The sequence below is a fragment of the Triticum urartu genome, chromosome 6A, assembly GCF_056163025.1.
Source record: "Triticum urartu cultivar PI428250 chromosome 6A, HENAU_Tu73, whole genome shotgun sequence".
Taxonomy (NCBI): Eukaryota; Viridiplantae; Streptophyta; class Magnoliopsida; order Poales; family Poaceae; genus Triticum; species Triticum urartu.
In genome coordinates this window covers 219,540,565-219,547,895 of record NC_141878.1, presented here as the reverse complement: position 1 = coordinate 219,547,895, position 7,331 = coordinate 219,540,565, and positions in this window count along the sequence as shown.

The following is a 7,331-nucleotide window of genomic DNA, read 5'->3' as shown; positions in this document are numbered from 1 at the left end:
CTGGTGGAATGTAAGGTTAGGCAAGTTTGATTAACTTAGGTGAGTGTTTGGTTCAAGCCACACCTTAGGCAAGCCACACTAAGGCCCCACATGACATACACACAAAAAATGTGGCAAGATTCCCTTAGGCTTGCCAACTTGTTTCTCTCGTTTTGAAGAACTAATAACTTTGCCTAAGCTTAGTTGTATCAAAGTTAGTCATGAATTAAGTTCAACCATGGAGTCTTCTAGATTATACATGTGGCAGAATCTGGTGGATGATATCCAATGGCCAGTAGTGCTCGGATTTGCCATCTTTGTACCATCGGATTGGCTTCATCCAACGACCAACTTTCAAAGTTTTTCACACACTATATAGGGGGTATAGATATAGATGGGCCGGTCCGTTGCAATGGATCCAAAGTATATATATATCTATTTAGTGGAGTGCACTCTAAACACATTATCTATTTATTTTTCTCTAACCTTCCGTAGCCATGCAACCAAGCCACATAAGCTTCATGGGTGCCCCCCACATCATATTATTCATACTACGTTGATTGAAAAAAAGATAAATCACCCAAAAAAAGATCTTCCCGCCTTTTGTTCCTACGATGTTGTGCCGTGCACGTACCTACTAGTTGTATAGTGGTAGTACTAGTAATATAGTATTAGGAGTACAAACTTGGTACTAGTAGGAGTAGTACTAGTACGGAATGCTCCTACTCTATCAACGAGCCCCGTCTGACACCAAATTTCTTGGCTTCCGTGCTACAGCTAGATCTTTCCCTCATTTCTGTTTTCCAACCCGGCGGCGGGCGGGGTGTTGGTTTGCTCAATGGCGGTCCCACATGAAAGTGAAAATGCTAGGCAACACGCCTTCCCTAAGCTATGTGTCGTGCCGGACGGGCCGTGTTGTACTCCCGATTCCCGGGCGTGTGGGGGTGCGACGCGAACGCGGCAGGCCTTTTCCTTTTACCAGCAATGTGCCCGTGCGTTGCGATGGATCCAAAGTAGTAGAATAGTAGTATTTGTTCACAAACTTGAAAGAAATCACTATTGTTTTGATATACTCCTAATATATTACTCCCTCCGTACCTAAATATTTGTCTTTTTTGAGATTTCAAATGGACTATCACATACGGATTATATTGACATATTCTAGTGTTTCTAGCAAGATGCCCGCGCGTTGCACGAAGTTGATGGAAAAGGTAAGCACAACTTATAAATTGACGGATGGAGTACTAGTTATAGTGATGCATATAATTAAGCAAAGGGATCGCACATGTCCGTATTGACTAGAACGAGAATGCAACAGCACAATAAGAATTAAGGCCACGATGATGCAATCACAGTGGTGATTACAGAAGGTAAGAAGAAAGATGGATCCATGAACGTACGACCTCCTCCTCCTCAACTTAGTGCGTCGGGCCACCGATCGGCGGCCAAGGAGCGGCGGCTTTTGTGGTGAGGTCGAGGTGCTTCTCAGCAAAGGCATCCAAGGCTTCCAGCCGGTTGAGGAAGGCCAACATCGTAGCGTCCTCACTGGCCTTGTAGATACCTATGTACACGATTACCTCGTACATGTGGACGTGTAGGTCGATGAATTCTTGCAGGGCGAGGCGCCTCGCGGCGAGCGCGACCTCCAGGTGGACATTCTTCGTGGCGTCAACGGGCAGTCGCAGGGCCACTAGTGCTTGAAAGAGGTTCTAGCCATGGAGGCCGATTAGGGTGGCAGGCAGTGAGGAGCCGGGGCGCGCGGGCTGGAGGAGTACGGCGATGTCGTCCGCGAGCTTCTTGAGGATGGTGAACTTGTTGGTGGTGGCAACGATCATCTGGTCCAATTGAGAGTCGTAGTTGGCGTCGAAGGTGGCCATCCACCAGCCGGTCTCCAACACCATTTGGAGACGATCCTCGGCGCCATGCCATAGGCCAGCGTCCTGGACCATCTGGCGTAGCCACTGGCCGCTCACGAGCATCGCCGCCATGGGTCTGAAGTGAGCTCTTTTGCGCTTAGTGTAGGTGCTTAGGCAAATTCTTAGGTGCATATGATGTGGTAGATGCATTGGAATGGAGGGGTGCCTTTATATGAGGGCAATGAGGGCAAATTGCGTTGCATTCACATCGTGCAACCTCTTTTCCCAGACCTCCTCCCATTACTTCCCTCATGCATTAATTGAAGGAGGATGCATTGGCCGTTCGACATATCGGGAACCACTACTCCCTCCCTCATCTGCATTAAATCCGTATCAGGAACTGCGCCGCCCGCTGTCAAATCGAATACTCCCTCCATCTAGGTGAGTATTAAGTCATCTTACGAAAACCAAATAGTAAACACATAGGCGTGGTGCATTAACTCTCACGTTGTTTCTTATTGTTTGACATAAATAGAGGAATCAACCAAGCAGAGATGTGGGGCTTGTATGCTTTTAATGACTTGAGACTATCAAACATGACATGCTGTGGTCAGTTCGTTGCACAAGAACAAATACAACCCATGTCAGCACACACGCATCTTATATAGCATCACATCCAATGGCTATAAAAGATGAATGAGACCAAATTATATCTCATCTAGATGAGTTCTAGCAAAACTATATTAATAATACTTAGTACTCCTGCGCCATGTATCATATATTAGTATCATGTAGTACTTTAGTTATTTATGAGGTATCCAGATGGCACTGCACCGCCAAGAAAAGAGGGTAACATCAAAATTATGGACTACTTTTTTGAGTATGTTGGTAAGGTCCGGTCATAGTCACTTCTTGAAATCTCTAAAAAGACAAATACTCCCTCCGTCCAGAAATACTTGTCATCAAAATGGATAAAAGGAAATGTATCTAGACGTATTTTAGTTTTAGATACATCTCTTTTTATCCATTTTGATGACAAGTATTTTCGGATGGAGGGAGTAGAAAACAGAGTTGGTGATGATGGTGTGCGTGCCATCCTGCAATATAGGCCGTCAGATTTATATCTAATGGATAGGAAAGAAACTATGGCAATTTTGCAAAAATATACCCATACGTCTCTCCATGTTCGCAAATAAGGCCTTCCCTCGTTTAACCTTTTCTCTCACAAGATAAACTACTCATACAAATGCATCTTGAGGTGTCCATAGAATCGAAGAGAGGGATGATGTGTGTGTGTGTGCGCGCGCGCGATCGATAAAGAGTGCCATCGAATTTGTGTGTGCCCATGTCAAAGATATAGAGTGGCTGGCCTACTGGAACGTGAGATGGGACATGTGCAGTTTGTCTCTGTGGCAAGGATACCTACCTGCAGCGCTCGACTATCGGTGTGTGGTGGGGGAAGAGGGAGTCCCAATTAACTATAGAGGTACAATGGCTGGTATATGTGTGGAGGAGGAGAGAGGCCTACCTCATGTATTAAGGAGATCAATCTGCCTCATGTATTAAGGGAGATCGATCGGCATCCACGCATATGTGCAGGAGAGGAATAAGGTTGGGAGAGATACATAGCTAGAGTGTTGGAGGGGGTGGTAGTGGAGTTGCTTCTAACAAATGGTGGGATAGGCTTGCTAGACAAACAGAGGGCACGCCCGCAATATCAATAAGAGAGGAGATGGCTGCTTGTTGTCTGTGCACGTGCGTGTGAGAGACGGGTCAGGAGGCATGCACGAATGATGAGGGGGGACGATGTGGTTGTGGTAAGCAGACGTAACTACATAGGAAGATCAATCGCCCTTTGTTAGAGAAAGGAGAGACATAACTTGTGAGGTATGTCGATCGATGGGGGGGGTAGTTAAAGTCGAGCTAGGTATATGTTGGGAGATCGATTGGTATACATGCATGTGTGTGTTAGAAGCAAATGAGGCACGAGGAGAAGGATAGAGAGAGAGGGATGCATGTTGGAGGTGGTACGAGAGGCATACTATATCGAGGGGGGAGGAGTGTGCGAGTACGAGAATGATGAAAAGAGTGGTGGGAGTGAGGCATGGACGGTGACAAGAGAAGAGGGGAATCTTGTGTTTGTGCTAGGCACACCTGGCTAGAGAGGCATATCGATCGATGTGTGCCGTAAAGGAGCTGGGGGGCCTACACACACCGTGGGTGAACGACCTAAAGTGAAAAGACGAATTTGGGTGATGGAGCTAGAGAATGCTAAGGGAGGGTGAGAGGGATGCGGGCGTGTGCATGCACAAGAGAAAGTTAGCGCTAGCTACAAAGATAAGAGGGTTGTGTGGGTGTAAAAGACGAATAGAGATCAGATATACTTCATTATAAAAAGTGAATTCGGATATTTGAAGAATTTATCATAGTGTTTCAAACCGACGCATGTGTGAATGTATATAACGGTGATACACATGGTGTGGTTATGAACATGTTATACTACATTTAATATATTTTATCTCTACTCTTACAAAAAACGGAGTTGTTGATGATGGTGTGCCTGGCATCCTGCATTACAGGCCGTCCGATTTATATCTGGCGGATAGCAAGGAAACTATGATGGTCGAAGTTGGCAACAATCATGATTGTAGATTCTTATTGAAATAGAGAAACGAATTCAAATTTAGTTCGAATTGTAGCGGTAGTATAGACATTTGGAATGCACTAAAATGTTGGTATGAGTAGGTTACATGCATTATACAGCAAGTGATAAAAATTTAATCAGACATAACATGGATTCATACTCCCTCCTTCCATCTATATAGGGCGTAATGAGATTTTTAAGACCGCCTTTGACTATTGACAAGTTTAATAGTACATGACATGCACAATGTGAAAATTATATCATTGAAAGAACCTTTCACAGACTAATTTAATGGTGTGCTTTGTGTAAGTTGCATGTCATATATCATTGCTCTAATATTTGGTCAAAGTTAGCATCGAAAAACGCATTAGGCCCTATATAGATGGAAGGAGGGAGTAGCTTTAAATAGCATTTGTGTAGTAAAACGGGGCAAGACTCTCTCATTGTGTGGTGTGAATTTTTTTTCGTTTTGTTTTTGGTTGAGGGAAGTGCGAATTGATTTGGTACGTACAAGTACAATATTACTACATGTTAGGCTTGTCCCTAAAATTCAACCCGCGTCTTGTTATATCCCGAAAATTCAGATATCGTGCTCCCAAAACTGGCGCCTTCACAACCCGCGCCTTGCTATCCCGAAATTACAACGCGCGCGAAAACTCCCTCCAGCTGCCAAATCCCGACACGTGAAATCCCCCTTCTAACCCTGAGCCGAAAGGGTCGCTAGTTCAAATCGGTGAGGGGTACTTTTGTAACACACCCTACAATTTGGACAAGAGCGTCCCTAATCATGCTTCACCCCCTCCCATCGCCCCCTTATCGCCATTCGAAATCCCAGGCTGCCATAACCTCTCCGCTCCAACCACGAAACCCCACCCTCCTCCATCCGCCACGTCACTGCTGCCCAGCCGGAGCCTCTTCCCCGACGACGTCGTCCATCGCAACAGCTCGACATCCCTCGTCCACCTCCCTGGATGAGGATCCGTCGTCCATCTCGCCGTCCCGCCGGTTCAGCCGCCCCATCCTCCACCTCCAAGGAGTTGGTCTGACGATCGCCTCGTCTATCACGGTTGCTCCATCCCCACAGCGCCGCCTTAACCTACTCCACCGGAACCGCAGCATCCTCACCGACTCCTCGGACGAAGCCGAGGCCTACTCGGCGCCACCAAAGAGGTTGTACACTCATCGCATCACACCTTCTCCTTAACTCGACCTCCCGACACCGATGGTGCTCCATCCTGCACCCCCATGGAGCGGCTACCTTTAAGCCGGCGCCACAGGCGACATCTCCATGGCGGCTCTCCGCGAGTGCGAGGCCCCTTCGGCGGCGGCGTCCATACCAGCCGGATCTGCTGCTGCTGCTCCGGCCCTCGCTCGCTCGCTCATGCTGCTACTGTTGCTCCGGCTCTTGCTCGATCGCTCGCTCGCCCAGCTACTGCTGCTGCTCTCCCCCTCGCTCGTGCTGCTGCTTTGCTCTGATTAAGGCACACTTCAGTCGACTGAATCGACTTTTGGGTCAGTCAATTTTCAGGGGTTGGGGCCTCGCCAGAGTTAAGGCAGAACCACCCGCAGCGGGGACGGGGGCTCGCCGGAGAGGTACCCCACTATCTATCTTAGGGTTCAGGGTGGGGGCGGGGGGCCTAGAGGGCTGGCCGGGGCGGCGGTGGCGAGTTGTTTCGGGGCGGCGAGGCGGCGCTGGGGCTGGTGGTTCGGCCGGTGGTGGCTGGCGGCTCAGGGGGGTGCAGGTTGAAGATTAACTATAGGCCCTCCCTAAACTACATGTCAAGTGCCTCTCTGCTACCATTGCGTTCAGTTTCGACAGTAGCATTCAGATTCCACAGTAAATTTCAATTTCGACAGTTAAGTTCAGAGTCAACAGTTTTTACCTCTTCTATTGTAGTCAGGTGGTTTTTGGTGATGTTAATTTTACATCCATTTTACATCATCTATTGGAGATGCTATTAGAATCCCACTTGAGATTGACGATGTCTGTCTTGTGCTGCTTCAGCCTTGACATCTTACGACTCACCGGAGCTGCTCCAATGACAGAACGATCCATCACAACAGAGCAGTGCCCTAGACGCCATCTACGGATTCCTCAGATCTTCCTCCACACCTCCGACAACCACCTCTGTCTCAACTGCTTCAGCGACCAACCCAATGATGCTGAGGTCGACACGGCTACGGCAAAGAGGTTGTACACTTGTTGCATCACTTATTACTATATATTCACGTCGATCCATTAGGGCTATTTTGGTTCAACGGAAAAACGTCGATCCACTGGTTGTTACCATCACTCTAAATTTTTGCATGCTCTCCTTACATAATCTCACCATATTTTTTTCGTATGCATGTCAGATATTGTACATAGTCATGCTGAACATGTAGAGAAAAATAGAAGAGTTTTGCACGGCAATACAATGTCATGCAGACATCGCTCCATGGTGGGTTCAATGGCAAACCCTCCCCATCCCTCTCCAGATTGTAATCCAGAGGAAGATATCTGTTCTGAGGTGGATTTAGACGCCACTGACCACTCCTATTTACCCCCCCAAGGTGTTTGCTCTACCTTGGCATGATGATGTTAGTCATATCATGCATATGTTGCCTTGCAGTGCCTACTTTTGACACCATATATGTCATCTGTTTAGTTTAGACATGTTCTGTAATGCCACCTGTTTAGTTTCTATATCATATATGGGAATTATGCAGTCTCATGTCTTTTAGCCAGCCATAATATATGTGAAATGTGCAATGCCATCCTGTTTAACCAGGCATCATATATTTGAATGATATCTTGCCCATCGTTTTCTTCATTACATTTCCATTTGTCGACAATGTTTGTACATTAAACT